Source organism: Amblyomma americanum, chromosome 9 (assembly GCF_052857255.1).
Source record: "Amblyomma americanum isolate KBUSLIRL-KWMA chromosome 9, ASM5285725v1, whole genome shotgun sequence".
Classification (NCBI taxonomy): Eukaryota; Metazoa; Arthropoda; class Arachnida; order Ixodida; family Ixodidae; genus Amblyomma; species Amblyomma americanum.
In genome coordinates, this window is record NC_135505.1 from 75513319 (window position 1) to 75532616 (window position 19298).

Below are 19298 nucleotides of genomic sequence, written 5' to 3' on the forward strand. Positions count from 1 at the left end.
GTTCCAACCCGACCACAGGGGCTGCGTGTTTTTTGGGGCAAAACGCTAAGGCGCACGTGTGCTGTGCGATGTCAGTGCAAGTTAAATAACAAAAATAATGATAATAATTGGCTTTTGGGGAATGAAAACGGCGCAGTAACTGTCTTGGTAGCACGCTGCGCGGACAACTAAGCCCATGAAATTGTTTTGTGCTCTGTAGGTCTGCTAAAAGCACACCAGGAATCTCAGTGGCCGAAGATACGGGCGCAAGCGCGACGGCATCACCAACGCCCACAAGAGCGCTCAGCTGCAAGCGCCGTTCTGACGTCACCTGCTGCCCAGGCTACAAAAGCATCCCCTCAGCAGACCCGCAATCCAGTCGCCGGTGGCACGCTGCGCAGACAACTAAGTCCATGAAATTGTTTTGTGCTTCGTAGGTGAGTTTGCCTGTAACAAGGTGTTTGCCTTACACGTCTAAGTTTTCAATTGTTTGCCACTCTCGACTGGGTGTCTTTTTAAGACGTTTTCTTTTCACCATGCACAATGCCAATGAACTTATGAAGGCCACCGAAGACCTTAAACGCGAAATGCGGGTCGAAATCATGTCAATGAACCAGAGCATAACACTGCTCTGACGCTGCTGATGACTTTATGACCGCTCTCGCAGAACTTCAAACTCTAACTGCGGAAGTCAAGTAGGTCAGGGAGGACTGTGCTGCTATAAGGCAGGAAAACAAGGACCTAACTGAACGGCTACGTAAAGCTGAAGTTAGAATTATTGAACTAGAACAATACAGCCGGCTAAAAAACGTCGAAATCAAGGGCTTACCGCTCACAGTTCAGGACAAAGAAGCTCAGATGGCATTGAAAATCGCTCACACAGCCCATGTTACTCTCGGCCTAGCAGATATTGACATCGCCTATAGCGTGAAAACTCAAAAGAGCAGTGATGTTAATCTAGTTGTCAGATTCGCGACCCGAACGAAGCGAAAAGTTTTTCTTTAGGCGACAAGGAAGGCGAACCTGTCCGCTACAGACATTGGTTTTACAGGGCCTAAACAACGAATTTACATAAATGAACACCTCACACCAGACAACAAGCGCCTTCTTAGAGCCGCAATCGGCTGGAAAAAGGAAGTGTCATGGAAATATGTGTGCACTAAAAACGGCAGCATACTTGCACGCAAAGCAGAGACTTCCGATATCATTCGAATCAGCTCTTATGCCGATTTGCTAAGAATGACGTAATTTGACGTCATTACTGATCACACAGGGCTTATTCCTTTCTTTCTCGCCTCAGGAAGATAGATGAGGTACCACACCTCTTTTCATACCCTCACAACTTAATACATACGCTGGTCTAGATGGAAACAAAAAGCTAATGATAATAAATTTTAAAATGCAGCCTGCCGAAAACAAATCTGACCAATTGAGTAATTTCTTAGCTAACCTAACGAGCCCGCTCGAAGTATTCTGTTTACCTGAAACATGGTATCATCATAATACTGATGTTCTGTGAATACTGGGGTATATTTTTTTATGTCAATCACACGACAAAACGCGGGGAAGGCGTTGCCCTTCTCGAGAAAAACATGTATGTCTGTGAACTGCTATCTGATCACTGCATTTGCAATGCTGATATTGAAATAATGTGAAATCAGCTCGTGAAACATTTTCTTTTCTTTACCGCCCCCCTCAGAGAAACTTAAACAAGTTTTTCAATAAAGTTGAGCGTTAATCATACTTTTTATATTCAGAAAACGTTTCTTCTTGCATAGTGGGAGATTTCAACTTCGATATGAGCACAATTATTCCAGCACAAAAACAGCTTTCACTGCTCCTCCAGTCCCCTGGTTTCCGTAACGCTATCATTTGTCCTACACACATCACTGCCACCTGCTCTTTGACGCTGGACCTCATAGTCAAGAACAGCAAAAATACAATTTTCTCAGGCCATATTGCATTAGACATAAGCGACCATTTGCCTGTTTTCTTGAGTTGAGAAAAACAAAAACACCTTCAAAGGTGATTGTGAAGGCCCGGCGGGAAGTTATTTCTAAAGAAAGGCTTCAACCATTTCAGAGCCACATTTCCTCAGTAAGTTGGGATTCCATATAAAAAGAAAACACAGATGGAGGGGCTTATCGAAAATTCCTGGAAATTTTTCTTTTGTTATACAATGAATGTTTCCTATGGTTGACATAGGGCCATGTAAAAACGCTCGGAAGCCCCGGATGAGCCGTCGTCTTACACGTCTCGTGAACCAGAAACACAAGATGTTTGCAAAATTCATTAAAACTAAAGACGCTGACATAATATGCAGGTTTAAATTACTACACAACCGTTTGAATAAAAAAATAAGGTAGCTAGGACAGCTTACTATAAGAACTTATTCAATAAGCAACTTTCCAGCAACCCTAAAAAAAGTGTAGACTCCTAAATTTGCTTTTAAATTAGAACCCACAAAATAGTAACATTACAAGCTTAATAATTGATGGCAAAGAAACATCAGGCGCGCATATTGCAAACTCGTTTAATAAATGGTTCTCCGAAGTTGGTCGTAGCCAGTTGAATGCAGGCATCTCTAATATTCTGGATGATAAATTAATAGCGTTCCTCTTTATAAGACCAACAGACGAAAGGGAAGGTATTAAAATATGCAGAGAACTAAAGGACACTTGTAGTCTTGACCCGCCTAATATTCAAAGTCAGCCAGTTAAATACATCCTTGACATAATTACGCCATGCCTAACCTATATATACAATATCGCATTTACGACAGCCCAGCTCCCAAACGACATGCAGCTAGCTAGAGTAGCTGTGGTATACAAGAAAGGAGATACAAACACCCTGGGAAATTTTAGGCCAGTTTCTATACTTCCGTATTTTTCTAAAGGCTCAGAACAAATAATACGTATCCTTCTTCACGACTTTTTTCTTAAACCGTGCGTAATAACTGAGTGTCAATATGGCTTTACAGAATACAAGTCTACAGAGCATGCGCTACTTGTCCAAAAAGAACACTGTTGTGCCCGCGCTTCCTTCCTGCTGTGGAATTCGGCGAAATTGGGCATGGGGAGGATTCCCTGAAGACCACCGCGAGGGTGGGTGAGCCGTCTGGGGGAGAGGTGACTGTAGGACTGCCGGAGACAACGACGACAATAGCGTCCCCACGTGTTCGGACAGGATTTCCGGAAGCAGCGACGACAATAGCGTGCCCAGGTGTTCAACACGTATGCCAGCGACGACCATAAGCGTATTCGTTTCGGCCCTCGCCACGGCGAAGTGCGGTATCAGTGTGGTCCCCTTCAGTCACGCTGGATTTGAACAATTGCCCGAGTGCCGCACCTTCGACAGAGCTTCCGCGTTCCGGTCACCAGTACAAGCTCTTTCGACACCTGCTGGGAGACAGCCTGCATTCCTGTGTCATGCGGGTGCCCTCCGGGTGAACATAGGCGCGGTCCGGACGCAAGTGCGCGGCCACCTGGAGGCCGCGGCGACGATAACGTGATCGGGTCGTGTTCTCTTTCTCTCGACCGAGCTGTGAAGAAACATCAGGACTGCCCTGCCGTGGGTGGTACCATCAGTGCCGTCGTGTGATTTACGTCATTCTTCGAACTGTATTCCCCAGCTAGGGATCTGGGGAATACGAAGAGTATTTAAGGAGCTGCTGGTTTGATACCAGGAAAGAGCCCCCTTCCTGAGAGGTATCAGAGACTCCTGGCGCCTAAGAAGCTCTCTTTACTGCGAAGCACTCTCAGTTGCCTGTACTTGTACATAATATAAATAGTCCTTGTATAAAGTTTTCCAAGTTTTCTTACTCCGATCGTCCTCGTCTTTTCTCCGGCCCAGTCACGCTACCTGAATCACAACGACTGGTGGCGGCGGTGGGATGCTGCTACCTGAATTCCAACAATACATATTAAAAAATTTTGAGGAGCAGCTCCTAACTCTTTGCATTTTTGTTGATTTTAGCAAAGCCTTCGACTGCCTAAATCACGATATTCTTTTCGCAAATCTGGACCACTACGGCATACGAGGGTATGCGCTTAGACTAAGTCATATCTTTGTTAGAATAATTAAATCATATGAGTATTAATCATTCCTCTTCAGAAGCATTAAGGACTTCAAATAGCCTACCTCAGGGTAGCATCTTGGGGTCACTCTTGTTTAATAAATATATAAGTTCTATCCTAAAAATCAGCACACATGAAAAATAGATTACCTATGCAGACGGCGCCAGCCTGTAATTCTCCTCTAAAGATATACAATGCCTAGCAGATACAGCGAACCGCGCCCTCTTATCACTTGCCACATCGTCATTTGTGAACTCATTAAAAATAAACAAAGCAAACACGAAGCGATACTATTCTTGCCTAAAAGAAAACAAGTACTCCATCGCACTTCCTTATACCTCAGTGGCACTGTCATAAATATGTAGATACCTTCATATCAATCTGCGTAACATTCAGCAGCACGATGACGTGGGATGTCCATGCTAATAATCTTACTGTAACACCTTCGAGAATCGTCGGAATCATTTCTCGAAATAGGCATATTCTACCTGTCAAAACTAAGTTAATCTTATATTATGCTTTTTCTTTACTCCCACCTTAGCTACTGTCACTTTATATTGGGCAATACAACGCTCTCTAACATCTTAAAATGCAAACCTTACAAAAGAAAATGCTTCGTGCGATTGTGAACTGATCGTATGATTCACCGACTAGGCATATTTACTGGCAATATAATATTGTATCGGTCAACAAGATGTTTGGTTACAGATTTGCATGCTTTTATAAAGCGCTAATAAGAAGCCGTGATTCTTTTATTTCTAATATTGTTGAACTTATATGTCGCCACTCATCATGCGACACCAGAGCACAGTATACATCTGTACTACCGAAGTGCAGGACCAATTACAGGCATTTCATGTTAAACTTTACCGTACCAAAATTCTTGAAGAGCACATCCTGTGACCAACTAAACACTACTTCTAAATTCACACTCCGAAAGAACTTTACTCGTGAGTCTATTCTTCAGTGAATTCAGATGTTTTCATACCATCTTAGGTATCACTCTGTTAAAACTGTGAAAATTCTTGTATTAATAATGTTGATAATTGAGATATACGCCTGTTACAGTCATTCCTGTTCTATATTCTTAAGTATTCCTTGTTTTATTTGATGGTTGTTTGTTTAATGGTTACTGTCATTCCTGTTCAATATTCTTTTGTATTCTTTGTTTTATTTGGTGGTTGTGTCCGCCTTGTGCCTACAGCTGACTTGTACGGGTGGTAAGGCCTGTCAAGCGGCGTCTCATTTGCTGCTTTTTTCTCTCCAACCACAAGTTGAAATAAAAGATTGATTCATAATCGTTGGACACCTTAACCGCGCCGTTAGGGAAGGGATGAACGAGGGAATGGAAGAAAAGGGAACCGGTGGCGTAGTGGAGGGCTCCGGAATATTTTCGACCATCTGGGGATCTTTAACGTTAATTGACATTGCAAAGCATACGGGCGCCTTCGCCTATTGCCTCCATAAAAACGCAGCAGCCCAAGGAGGGTTCGAACACGGGAACTAGGGATGAGTAGCCGAGCGCCCTACCCACTGAGCCACCGTGGCGGGTGATGTTAAAGATCCCCAGGAGGTCGAATTTATTCCGAAGCCCTCCACTATGTCACCTCTTTCTTCTTTTCTTTTGCCGCTCTTCCTTATCTCTTTCCTTACGGCGCGTTCAGGTGTCCGCCGATATATGAGACAGATACTGCGCCATTTCCTTTCCACAAAAAGCAATTATAATTACATTCCACTGAACCAGAAAGCCAGTCATGCGCCCTTCTTTTACTCAAAATCATCGGCAGCCAGAACGTTGTCGACGCCAACTCCAATGAACACAATGAACACCGAGAGCTTTCGCTTTTTGTGGCGAGATTAGCTGAACTAATACACATATAATTTTTTCTTACCATCGCTGGGATTTACCATCAGCGTGCACACACTATAACGCACGCTCGTTATGGGGCGCGTTAGGATTTCGCCTTAAAATGCAACACGGCGACGACTCACCTGTCTGCTGGCCTTTCTGTAATAATTTGGGTTTTCTGGAAAGGAAATGGAGAAGTATATGTCTCACATATCTGCGGACACCTGAACCGCGCGTCAGCGAAAGGATAAAGTGGGAGTGGAAAAAGCTGGCCTTTCTGTTGATCGGTACTTTACCAGGGATGAACCAAAAATTGTAGTCCTTTAATGTAGTTAAAATCAGTAGACGAGCCAATGAATGTGTTTAGCCTGACTGCATAAAGGTCTTGCTTTGCTGGGTCGTCGACACGTCTGGAAAATATACTAAACTCAGGCTAACGTCTGATCTAGGATAAGTTCGCGTTGCAGATGCAAGTTCATAGCTGAACATGCACAATGCACAGCGCTAAAAATATGTTGCAGTAAACTTAATATGTGGCTTGATCGGCTGCATCTATTGCATATTGCTGCAGCGCTCTTAGGGCGGTGCTGTCCATTTTTATTTCTTTGCGTCTTTGCTGCTGACATGTGTCGTATTATTATGTGTTAGCTACGTGCCCTGTAACAATTTTTTTTCGCTTCGTTGCTTAGGTCTATTGATTTGCAACTTTTGTCTTTGTCTGATGATAGGTCATGTGCATAAAACAATTGTATCATTCTATGAAATATGCTGAAAAATACAGCTTCAGCATGGTGCTTTCATGCTGTGGCCAGCAAATGGAATCTGTGCGCGCTGAGAAATTTTTTGGAATAGAAAATGGCGCACTGTCTGTCTAACGTATCCGCTTTCGCCTGACTCGCGCCTCATGTGAAGGGTTAAAGGAGGGGCGAAGAGAATAAAGGAAGAAGAATTTGCCACAGTAGAGAGGCCTCCTGAGTAATTTCGACCACTTGGGGTTAGCGTTAGGTTAGCGTTTCGCCTCCATCAAAACGGGGCCACCGCGGTCTTGTTCTCACCCAGGTACTCCGAATCAGTAGCCAAGCGCCCTAAACACTGGGCCACCACGGCGGGTGTTTTTCGAGTTGCCGTGAGTTCGAAACGAAGCCGCATTTATATATATTTATTTCTTAATTTTTTGTTCTAGGTAAGGGGATTTAGCAATAAGCCGGATTGTTCGATCGTTAGGTAGAGGTTTCAGTCTAAAATATACGAGTTAGCCGTGATTCGATCACAGACAGTTGGGCTCTCTTTTACTTACCACTAAGGTACAAGGGCGACGAGGAGGAGGAGGAGGAAATATTTGTTGAACTCTTGTGCTCCTTTCTGCGGCTTTGCAGCATCTTGAGAAATGTTCTCTATAGGTTGTATCCCCAGAAGTCTTCTCTGTCGACCTCGTCCACTTCTAAAGCGAAGGACATTGTATGCTCATGACTCGCTAGTGGGGATGTTCGCTGAAAACTGTCACACTATACCTGTCAGTCAAACCAATCACGTCATCGAGATAAGGGACCTAAGCAGCTACAATTGTGGAAGCAGTTGCGGGCAGCTGCGATCAATGAACATAAGTCTGGTGGCATCGCAAAGGAAATGATGGGTGATGAGCATGTGTGGGTCGTGTGGGTGATGAGCATGTGACGTGATTGAGTGGCGCCACTATCGTTCCAGAGGAGCGCTCACCAGACATACGTTGCCAGACGCCTCCTGAACGCCGATTCTGAAGGTTGCCGCTGAACGCTCTGTATTATTTAATCAACATCTTAACCACATATCAGCGTCACAAGCAGCAACACCTCGCTAAAGGCTTTCGCCTGAATGCACTTTGGATAAACACTGTGCCCCCTGATTTTTGTAATCAATGGACTGTTGCCCTCAGTCCACGACTGTGTTGGCCGCTTCAGCCCGTCGGGGTGGCTGTATCAAATAGTGGCCTTCACAGTTGTCGCTGGACAGCCGAGTCCGCCATTTCGCCGCCCTCGGGATTTGAATTTCCAGACCACGTCTATGTGTTGGCGGCCCCATGTTATATGACGTAGTGTGGGTTTTTCATCACACTAGAGACATTTGTCCGCGTACATCGTAGGGTTCATTTTGTTTTGTATGCGTACGTAAGGGTACGAACCTGTCTCTAATTGTCTGTGAAGGCTTCCTCTCTTCTGAGAAATTTTTGCGGCGAATATCTGATGCTTCTTCCTCTTGAGATTTTTAGTATGGTGTATTACTCGACTCTGCAGCTGCCTACACGCCAATCCAAGATTAATGTTCGGTCTTGCGGGCAATTAAGTATACTTTCCTGAATCCATGCTGTTTTTCTCGCCGTGTACGTTCCGCTAATTAGTTTCTCGCAATCACTGCTTTTCTTCCGTGGGTCCCGTTTCGCTGTTACACTGTAGCATGGACGCAAGTTTCAATTTGCAAAGAGAGGAAGTTGGTAGCAGAAAGCTCTTGTGTTTTTGCTTTCTTTTCTTTGTTTATTCGTATGCTAGCGCGGCAGTGCGCCGTCGCCTACGCCTATATCCAGTCTTTTGGCGAAAACTCTAATTGTCGCGTACAAACTTTGCAGGTAGTGTCTCTTCGCAGATATGATATTGATGAGGCCTGAATTAATAAAAAAAACGCAAAGAAACTGTGAGACGCCTGTACGGACGCTTGGCGGATGATTGCATGGGTCCGCCAAGACTGTTATTCTCTTGGAAGTGAATGAAGGAGGTCTGTAGAATGCACACGTGTCTAGGAAACGTACCTTCGATACATGCACTGAAGCAAGCAAGAATAATTTAATTATGAGCATGCAAGTACAGACATCCCAATTAAGCGAGTAGTGAAGTACGTTTCCGGTGAATTTCCTTCTTACATGGCGTGCGCTGGAAGCTCCGTCATGCGGCACACACTGAAATCCCAAGTCGAAATGTACGGTGACGGTGCAGCCAAATAACCAGGTTCAGCTATGTTGAACCTCAGTCGAATTTTTTCTTGTCCTGCTGCGCGGAGTGTGCGGTTTTCGCGACCTTTCTTTAACTTTAAGGAAGGCTTATTTGGACAAGTGTGCGCAGTACCTGGAAATCTACTTTTCCCTTTTTTGCAAAGGAAAGGGGAGATCAGATTTTTAAGCATAGGCTACATAAGATAAAGAGAAGCTTTTTACGGCATAGGAATAGCAGTGTCCAGATATAGAGGATTCCGCGCAGAGACAGACAACAAACAGGACGTGATAATCTGGAAGCCTTTCACACAAAAATTAGTGGCGCATCTGTTTATCTCTATTGGGCTAAGAAATTCTTTTCACGCCTGCTACTGTAAGATCTTCTGGTTGTATATTTTTGTTGCATTGTACGCGTGGACGTGCCCAAAGGTTTCGGAAGGGCATATATTTCTATCGCTTTCACCTCAATAACTTACAGTTGTCAGTAAGCGCCCTTGCTGTCTTCTACCTTGTATGGTGTATGTCTTGACGCCAGAAGCGTGTGATTAATTCTACAAACAACTTGCCCAGCAGCTAACTCTCGTAAAGTATCTCTCGTGAACTGCGTTACATGTCACCGAAGCTTGCAAATTTCTCCCTTAAATAAGGTATACTCTCTAGCTTTGTAATAAACGGCCTCTCGGTCCAGACAGACTAAAATAAGTCTTTTCGTTTGAGCAAAGCAGCACCGCACTATTCAGGCTTACAAAACACAATGGAGTAGTGGCCGTTACCCGTAATTGTTGGAGATGTAAACCAAGGCACTCCCGGTAATTCATTTGTCCACGGTGTGTTTACAGAGTGTGTGTTACACCTCGATATAACACTCGCAGCGCCTCCTAGCGCAACGTGTCTTTTCTCCCAGCCTTAACCTGCGGGGATGATAAATTTTCGTGACTTTCTGTTGTCAACTGATTTGGATTGCGCATGTCTGCATTCGGCAGAAAATTAGCCACCTATCACAGTAGTCTTAAGAAAATTGGTGCGCACTTCAAAAACCTTCTACGTCCGTGCGAGAACGTTAGGTCAAATATTTTGGAAAAAAGGCGTGCGCGCTGTCCCCATAATTTGGAATTGGTCGACCGCGGCGGGTGCGTTTTTATGGAAGAAAAACGCTAAGGCGACCGTGTGCTGTGCGATGTCAGTGCACGTTAAAGATCCCTAGGTGGTTGAAAATATTCCGAGCCCTCCACTACGGCATCTCTTTCTGCAGCGGCGGCTACCATCTCCGTCCTGCAACTGCACAGCCAGCAACACGCAACCTTCCTGGGCTCCTCTACCACAGCGGACATGATGAAAATCCGACTCGGGCTGGATATGCTGCTCACCCTCGGCCCTCCACCGCCCAGGAATTCTCTACTGTGCGACTCCCGCGCCGCCCTCAGCCACCTGCAATCTAACGACCGCAGTACCCCACTAGTGCTTGAAATTCGCTCGCGCATCGAGCACCTCGCGCAGAGAGGATGTGCCTTGCGTGCACAGTGGGTCATTGCGGCATCGCCGGCAAAGAAGAAGCTGACGACCTCGCGACCGCTACACCCCAACTACCTGCGAGCGATCTGCCCCTTGCGCTGGAGGACGTGCATGCGGCCATCCACGACCATCTCAGAGAGCAGCACCCCGACATAGGCATCGCAGGAGGTGAACGCATCGATAGTATCACCGGCTGTCGCGCACTTACACGGTCACAACGTGCAATGATCCTCCGCGCGCGCATTGGCTGCGTGTGGCCCGGGGAACGACGGGTGCGTCACGGAATCGCGACGAGTGATGTGTGTGACGGATGCGGTGCAGTGGAAACACTGGAACACCTGCTCCTTCACTGTGCCGCGTTCGCCGATGCTCGTCGCGATATGCTCGCGGCCTATAGGGCGCAGGGCATACTACCAGACTCCATCAAGACGCTATTGTGGCCGCAGAGCAGTGCGCGCACTGGTGAGCAAACTTTGGGGAGCCTCTGTGCATTCCTCAAACACACGGGCTTGACGTCCTGTCTGTTCTCCGTCAGGTAGTTACACGCGGTGACCGAACACTTTGTGAGTTCTACCTTGAACAATTAATCACTGGACGCCCCACTCCAGTTGTAGCCAACACAGTGCTGTGCGTGTGTGTTTTAAAATGAACTAATCAGGTGCACAACCTGTACACATTTCTTATTGTGCAAATAGCTTGTACATATTACTTCTCCCTCTATTCTCTCTTCCTGTCCCCTCACCTCTCTCTTTTCATTTCTCCATTCTTCCTGCTATTCTTTATTTCCACCGCCCCAGCTCAGGTGCTTCAGTATCGTTGGCAGATGCTGAGGCTAGCAAAAATCTTTCCCTTCCTTTTTACTGTTATTTTATTTAAAAAAACCATTACCACCACCACCCCTTTCTTCCTCTCTTCTTTCACTCCCTCTTAATGTCTTCTCTTACGGCGCGGTTTGGGTATCCAACGATAAATGAGACAGATACTGCGCCATTTTCTTTCACCAAAAATAAATTAATAATTATTCAAGAGGTTTGTGACGTCATACGCTGAGCTCGAGAATGAAAATTTTTACAACGTAAGTTAAATTGAGACTTTAAAGTTATAGCTTGTCAAAGTTCTTTAAGACATATAAGGATGCAAAGTAGTTTATATACGCTGCAAAAAAATATGGGGTAATTGCTCGCGTTCGAACCCATGACCTTTGTGTTGCGAGTCAGACACGATACACCTGGGCCTCTGCGACTCTTTCCGGCGGTTCTGTCATATAAAGACCTGGTCTGACTGGCGGTAAGTAAAGTTGCCCAGTATGCCTCGTATGCATGCTGAAAAGCGTGTTCAATTACAAAGGTGTACTTATGAACAAAAAGTACAAAATAACCGTAAACACTAACACGTCACACATTCGACGCAGAGCTTCAGTGTCATGATTTGTTATTCTACGGACTCGAATTAGATTGCTGTCGGTGCATATAATAGAAATATAAGTAGAAATAGAGATAATATTGCCCGGCTTACATCGCCTAATCCACAATGGTCTAGATATGCAGTGGAATGCGCTTACGCCCGACCACACTTCATTCTGTGATGCCATGTCCGCTCCTCTATGCTGATCAGTGTTGTCGTTAACTCCTGCGCTTTTTAATTCCTAAACGAGCGATAGTTGCAAACATTGAATAGCAGACAAGGAGTCAAAACTTTATTATGGGTAATGTTGAAGCTTTTATTTGAAACAGCAGTTAGTAACTGGAAACAAATGTGACTGCAGTGTACATACGGCAGCGTTTCTGCCACAGTTGCAAACATTGTGTATAGGAATCAACACCAATAAATTATGAAAACTTTTTATGAAGTGGTGCGTACAGTCCAACATTGTACCCATTGCTTAATTGTAGTTTTAGTTTCCTTCACGGATAGAAGGTGATGTTCAAAGGGTGCTCTAGGGCTGAAGAATCAAAAATAAGGCCGCGTAATTATTAGAGACAGGTGCAAAAATACAGGGCCAAAACCCACATGTTATGTCCTCTACATAGCTCTTGAAACTGAAAGAAAATCACTTCTGGTGATTTTTATGTAGAACAAATGCTGCTTGACCCTGCACTCTTTGCCATTTCCAAGTTTTTTAACGTGTTCTTAAAAGAAAAAAATCGATATATAAATTTTCATAATAAATATTATATATATAATGAACCCTTTTCCAAATCCAGACACATTTAACACGCGTTTCGTTTATGACAGCCTTAATGACTAGTCTACCATGAATGTTCATCAAAAAAAGAACTGCAACATATACGCCGACGGAGATGATATGCCTTCGCGTAGCTTCTGAGCCATGACAGCAGAAGCAACAGGCAAGCCAGGACACCTTATATTTGTCACTCAATGCAGACACCTTAAAATTCCCCGACGAAAGTCATGAGACATGGAGAGAAAGGAAAGGTTTTTTGAGAGAGAGATTCTCTTCGTGGAAGCTTCCGGACAAATCTGGTCACCTAAATCGTTTAAAGCGTACTGACATCGCACAGAGCATGACGGCTTCAGCATTTCACCACAATCAAAATGCGGCCACCGAGCTGCTGTGCCGTCGAACTACGCAGTTACGTTCTCTGGCACAGGCGTTTCGTGTGCACTCGGTAATCAAATTTCTGGTTTGCCATTGAACACATCATTAACTGAAGATGACCACACCTCATGTAAAACCCTACATACGGCCATTTGAGTAACAATAAATATATCAATATGTACGTATTAAACAAATAAATCGATAGATAAATGAATGAACAACATCATATGTTTTGCTCCGGTGTATTCGTAGCATGGGCGACATTAAAGGCGCGTGAGAGTGTGCTGTTACCTGCATGGGCTCACCACCTCGTGAAGGAGCAGGTGTTGGCATGGGTGTATCCAGCGTGTGTTTTGCTGCCGTACGTGTACTGCAATTCGGGCGAAATCGCGTTGTAATGGCGTAACGAGAATTTTGCGCAAGCCAAGCCGCACACGGAGTGGTCGTATGCGCGCCACAAATGTTCAATGGCTGCCGTGAGCCCTTCACTTTACGGGCTAAATTCCATCAAAGTGAGGCTCGTAGGACTTGCCTTGCACAGTGTTGTGTGGGACGTTTGGGATGGCTGGCAGAAGTCGCCTAATTTTGTTGCTGTAGATGCTACTGTTTCATGCCACTTCGTTATGTAAAAGTATAAAATATTATCAGAATTGATTTTGAGGCATTTTTCACTTCTCTGGTTGACCATTCGAGTTTCAAGATTTGATCGCTTCATTTTGCAGACTTCATGCTTTTAAAGTTAATCACAAAAATTCTTGCTCATGTTGTCACCTACTCATCCAGTCACAGTTCACCACTACACATATTCTAGCCTGCCATTACAAACATATCGAGTCACTCACACGCTTTGAGGTGAGTGATTGAGGGAGGCCAACTGAGAACATTAAGTAGTTAGAATGCCGCCCTATTCTTAGTATAGCCGCGCTGACTGCCGACAAGTTTTAGACCAACTGCAAGCCTCTACCAATAGCTGTCTCCTAGATCAACGCGACATTGCTCCAACAACCGGCAAATCCTTTGCGCACATCGCTGCAGCCGTCCTCAGTGCCAAGTGCTCTGCGCTGCCGTATTAAATCGATCGAAGCGCCATTGATATATATCGCGTGGAGAGAGAGAGTATTGCGACGTCGATGGTGACATGCCATCCGGGACACACTCTCAGCGATTCGGAAACAGCTCGATATGTGAGTGTACGATATAAAAAAAAGTAATGAGGTAGGTTGCGTACCCCTTCATTAACGAGGGAAGGAAGACGGAGAGAGATTAAGAGTTGCCTTCCTGAGCACTCCCCTTTTGCCGACGCGGCCAGTAAGAGTGATGGGGTAGTTACACTTCGGAGGCACAGGCGAGAAGCCCGGTCTGCAGTGGCTGGTGAAACAGATTCGTTTTTAAGGTGATGTGGATTTACAACTGACATTATAATATTTGAAGCTGCATAAAATCTGGCTGGAACATTGCGAAGATGTCTGAACAAACGTTTGAACGAAATCATTCATTCATACAGACTATTTATCAACTCAGTAATATAAAAGTAATCATTTTAGGATTAGGCTGCTCAAAATAAAAATTGAGCAGCCGCAACCGTAAGTCATTTAAAGAGAGAAGAAAGAAGCATCGATCGCAGCTGACTTCTGGACTAATCTCTACACAACACTGTTCCTTTTATTACTACAAACTATGACCGGCTGCTGTAAACGAAGTGCTTCTAAGCCAGAAAATATTTAAGCCACTACGGCCCCTATTTCTTCATTTCTTCTCTTAGTCCCTCCTGTATTTCTTCCCTTGCGGCACGCTTCATGTGTCGGCCGACATGTGAGTCAGATACTGCGTTATTTCCTTTATTCAGGCGCGGCGCACCACATAATTATTGGGTGCCTGGACCCGAAACCCTCAATATCAGCAATGCAATATTCATTACCATATTTACGTACTTCCTCCCATACCACATACTCACTCAGCGCCAAGCACAACAGGCATACATCCTAATACGCACGGCAGTGACCTCTGCCCTACACTGTAAAAACAAACCATCATTTTGACGGCCACCTTTTTATCTATTTTGACGAGCCGCCGGCGTCAAACGGGAAAGACGGAGACTTCGCCGTGAACGAGCGAGCGAGGAGAAAGAGACAGAGAGCGCAACACAAAAACGAGAAACTCTATTGGCTGGCGCGTAGGGGTATGTCATGTGAGACGTCGTTCAACGCGCGCTTCCGGCCCCCGCGGGCGCTGTCAAGGAAGGAGTCCTCCTGCTGGTCCGGTTGTTGTGTGCGCTGGTTCCCTCTCGCTTTTCTTTGTGCCCGCTGCTTCTGGCCGGGTGTGCGTTCTGCTTTTTTCGCCATTTTGCCTTTTTTGTGTGGCGCGTTGGAAGACCGCGAAGACGCAATCAAGGAACGTATGGTCTGCAGCCGAAAATCAACTGCAGCGGGTAAAGGTAACTGTTCTGCTTATATGCTTCGTTCGTGCAGTAACCGTTCTGTGATGCGCATAGCTACGAGGAGCACGCTAGTTCTCACGCGTAATGTATACACGCACCGATGACCGTGGGCCTGAGATTGCCGTTTAGAGACGTGCTTCTACGTAAAGCGGAAACCACACAACCGCGATTTTTCGCGCGTGGCCCTTCGTGCGTGAATCACGGCCTCATGGTTCAGCCACGTGCAGCGATTTTAAGGGGCTGCGTGCGCACACGTGTAAAAAAATACTTCCTGTGAGGAACACTAAAGCGTACGAAGAGCATTGGCGCTGTTACGTTTCGCCTGCGACGCGCGGTATAGCCGGCGCGGATGCAACGGACGCCGCGGCTTCGTTCAAACTGGCGGTCATTTTGGGCCCGTTCATCGCTGCCGCAACGCCTCCCGCCAAGCGCGCCCAGGCAGGTTTCAGTGCCACGTGTCGTCGTGCGTGCGTGTGTGTGTGTGTGCATGTTGGTGCCCACGCTTGTCAAAGCGCGGCAGCCGGGGAGAGGAGCTCCCCAACTGGGAGGCGAGGAGGTCTGACCGGTGCCGGCCCGGCGGACGCGCACGTCACGTCTGAACATGTTCAAGCGTCGCCGTATCGGACGCCTCTTCCCAAGCCGTTCCTTCTTGCCCTCGACTCCGTGGGTATAAAGGGAGCTGCCCCGGACGCCAACGAGGGACTTCGATTTCTTCCTTCGAGTAACGTGGTCGCCCTGACCGGCTGCTCTTTTGCGATGCCAGAATAAACAAGTTGCTCTGTTGCCAGTCGACTCATCCTTTGCCAGGACCTTCGGATGTTTCCAGCTGTGCCCCAGGCCGCCAGGCCAACGCTACCCTTGGGGCTTGCAACCCATTTGCAACAGCGCACGTTAATTGAAGAGAGACGAAGAAAGTCGTTTATAGTATCTTTATCATGCGTGCGCATACAATCGCGATCGAGCCTGACTTTCGGGTACGATTACTTCTCGCGGGCCAAGGATCGAAATCGAGTTGGTCGAGCTCTAGCGTGCCATGCGTCTCTGTTTAAATACAGAACACCTTAGGAATGGGCTTAATGGGCAGTAAAAATTGTCGTAAAAACCATTTTTTACATTTTCAGTTGTAATTCAGGCGAAGACGTGCTATGACTACCATGCTGGCCATCTGCAGCTCCCTTGAATACATGGTGTCGGCACAACTGTCGTAGGTTCGGAAAAGTATTCGTCAATAAAAAGCAGACTACTTTTCGTGCACTGATCAGCTTTTTTCTGTTTTATTTCTTACGCTCTCTCTTTTTTGTTGTTCCTCGCTTCCTGGCACACCGAGCCCCATACGTCGGTGTCCGGTGGCGATGGGGCAGCTCGATCCTGTTCAGGATCGGCTCGATCGCGATCGAAAGTGCCCCACGTTGGGTAGGTGCCAGCCAAGCCGTTACCGTCTACAGAAAGTTGAACTTAGTGCCCCGGATTGCGCTGGCACAGAAAGCGAGCATACTGCACAAACAGAATGTCGTGGAAGATTTGACGCGCTGAAAGTATGGATTTGATTTTTCAGGGGGAAAAACAGTGCCTTTATCGCGAGCGTAACAATGCTGTATATTTCGCGCATCTTACATAGCTACCGATACGAAATATGTGCCTTACTAGCTCCATTCATTTATAAGTTACTTCATCAAAAACAAAATTACCGCGTGTGTATAGAGCCCCACTGTGCTGTGCACCAGTGAAGATTAGGTGCCTCTTTAATCTGGCCGGTTTTACATGATGCGAGCTCGCTTGCAAAGTAGGTTTTATGAGAAAACACATTTTAAGTACGCTAACTACAACTTGGCTTCATTACAAATGGGGTGATCGCAACAAAGCTCTGCAATGATGATTCGAGGCCTATTCGAAAAGTAATGCTTATTTTAATCAAACGAGTGTAGTTGCTAATATAGCAATAAGCTTCTTTTATATTCAACAGACTTTTTAAAAATCGCCTCAACAAGGTACCGCCATTCTCCCACTGTAGCGTGGTTATCAAAAGGAAAGTCAACAAATATTTCGGAATAAAAAATTTTTTCAAACAAGGTGATATTTTCAGGCAGTTGTACAATTATGCAAGTTCATTTAGCGAAGCTTCAAAGGGCATGCGTTTGCAAATTTGTTATCTGGAGGGTCTTTAATGGCAACATAAGCACGACCCCAGTAACATGTTCTGTCCTGGTTCCCGATGTAAAACAACTCTATTTAAGCTTCCTGCACTCCGGGATTGGTCAAATGTCAAACTGGCCACAAAACTATTCCATTTAAGGAGGGGCATGTTTGAATTTTGACCAATCAAGGAGTGTCGCAGGCTAAAATGCAGTAATTTTACAATACTGGGACCCTGCTCTAGCAGGTGCGTTCTTTACATTTCCTGTGGTTGCATGCGACGACCAGCTTGCTTTAATTTAAAGCATGCATCCCATTACTAGTCAAAAACTACTCTGGCCAACCGCATGATCGATTTTTTGTGCCCGCCTATAAGTCGTCCCCTAAGCTGTGCAAGATTTTGCCTCCTATAGCTTGGCCACTTGTGTCCACTAAGCACCCCATGGCTACCATTTTGAAGTTATCAGAGGGCTGAGCGACACTGATGGTATTTTCAGAAGCATGACAATCTAACAACTAGCCCAGTGGTGACTAACCAACTTCAAATAGTCTATTTTGTGGCCCAATCCTTTATATGGTATACACAGCAATAATACAAAGTTTTAATGTGTATGTCGTGTGGAATACAGTCAGGAAAACATACTTTTCATTGCATTGTTCATAAATGCAATAATAAAATGTTTATAACAAAGACACGTGCAAACATCTGCTTGTGCCTGTAGCATGCAAGTTACCTTACGGAACTGTCAAGGGGCTACCATTGATTACTAATAGCACCAATCATCTCTAGTTTGCAGAGGAGGTCTGGAATATTTTCAAGCAAGGGTCAGCGTGGACTTTGTGGCAGCTCTGACGAATATTTGGCCACGGATGTCAACTCAGTTTTGAAGCTCCATCAAGCAATGTATGCACTTGATATCGCAGAATCTTTTTCATCTACTTCTTTCTTCTGAGGACGCTTAAGATTAATAACTGAAATCTTTAATGCGCAGGCGAGCTCTCCACATGCGCCCAAGGCACATCTGCGGCACGTCATCAGCGCAGCTGGCTCCTAGGCGCATACATCCAAGCTAGATTGCGTGCAAACTTTGTTTGCTATCATGATTTTACGTCATTTTTGCCAGACAAGTACTTCTGAGTTATATTTCTTCTGCATCGGGCTCTTTACTTTGTGTTCAGCCTTCACCTACCCATGCTCCCCTGCTCATCGCAAGCATTGTGACCACGACCTGCCGAGCCAGGCTTCTTGGGTTCTACCAGCGAAAAGGCCTCATTCCAAGTGAGGTCACTGGCCTGTTCGGTAAGCGCTCGTCCCTGTCTACTTCTTTGTCCGTGTGTTTTTGTTGCGCCCCTGTGTCCTCCTGAAAAGATATGAACCAACACGCCCAAATACAAGTACTTCTGAGTTATATTTCTTCTGCATCGGGCTCTTTACTTTGTGTTCAGCCTTCACCTACCCATGCTCCCCTGCTCATCGCAAGCATTGTGACCACGACCTGCCGAGCCAGGCTTCTTGGGTTCTACCAGCGAAAAGGCCTCATTCCAAGTGAGGTCACTGGCCTGTTCGGTAAGCGCTCGTCCCTGTCTACTTCTTTGTCCGTGTGTTTTTGTTGCGCCCCTGTGTCCTCCTGAAAAGATATGAACCAACACGCCCAAATACAAGTACTTCTGAGTTATATTTCTTCTGCATCGGGCTCTTTACTTTGTGTTCAGCCTTCACCTACCCATGCTCCCCTGCTCATCGCAAGCATTGTGACCACGACCTGCCGAGCCAGGCTTCTTGGGTTCTACCA

The 19298-nt window shown here is 45.7% G+C and overlaps 1 long non-coding RNA gene across 2 annotated transcripts; it reads left to right on the top strand.

Moving 5' to 3' along the window:
- Window positions 1–203: 203 nt before the first annotated feature.
- LOC144105251 (uncharacterized) lies at window positions 204–18631 on the top strand. 2 transcript variants are annotated; one of them, XR_013308736.1, is made up of 3 exons: window positions 204–416; window positions 18296–18409; window positions 18498–18631. It is a non-coding gene; the product is annotated as an uncharacterized LOC144105251 (long non-coding RNA). The 2 variants fall into 2 exon arrangements; XR_013308735.1 differs by lacking the exon at window positions 204–416 and adding an exon at window positions 15250–15369.
- The last annotated feature ends 667 nt before the right edge of the window (window positions 18632–19298 follow it).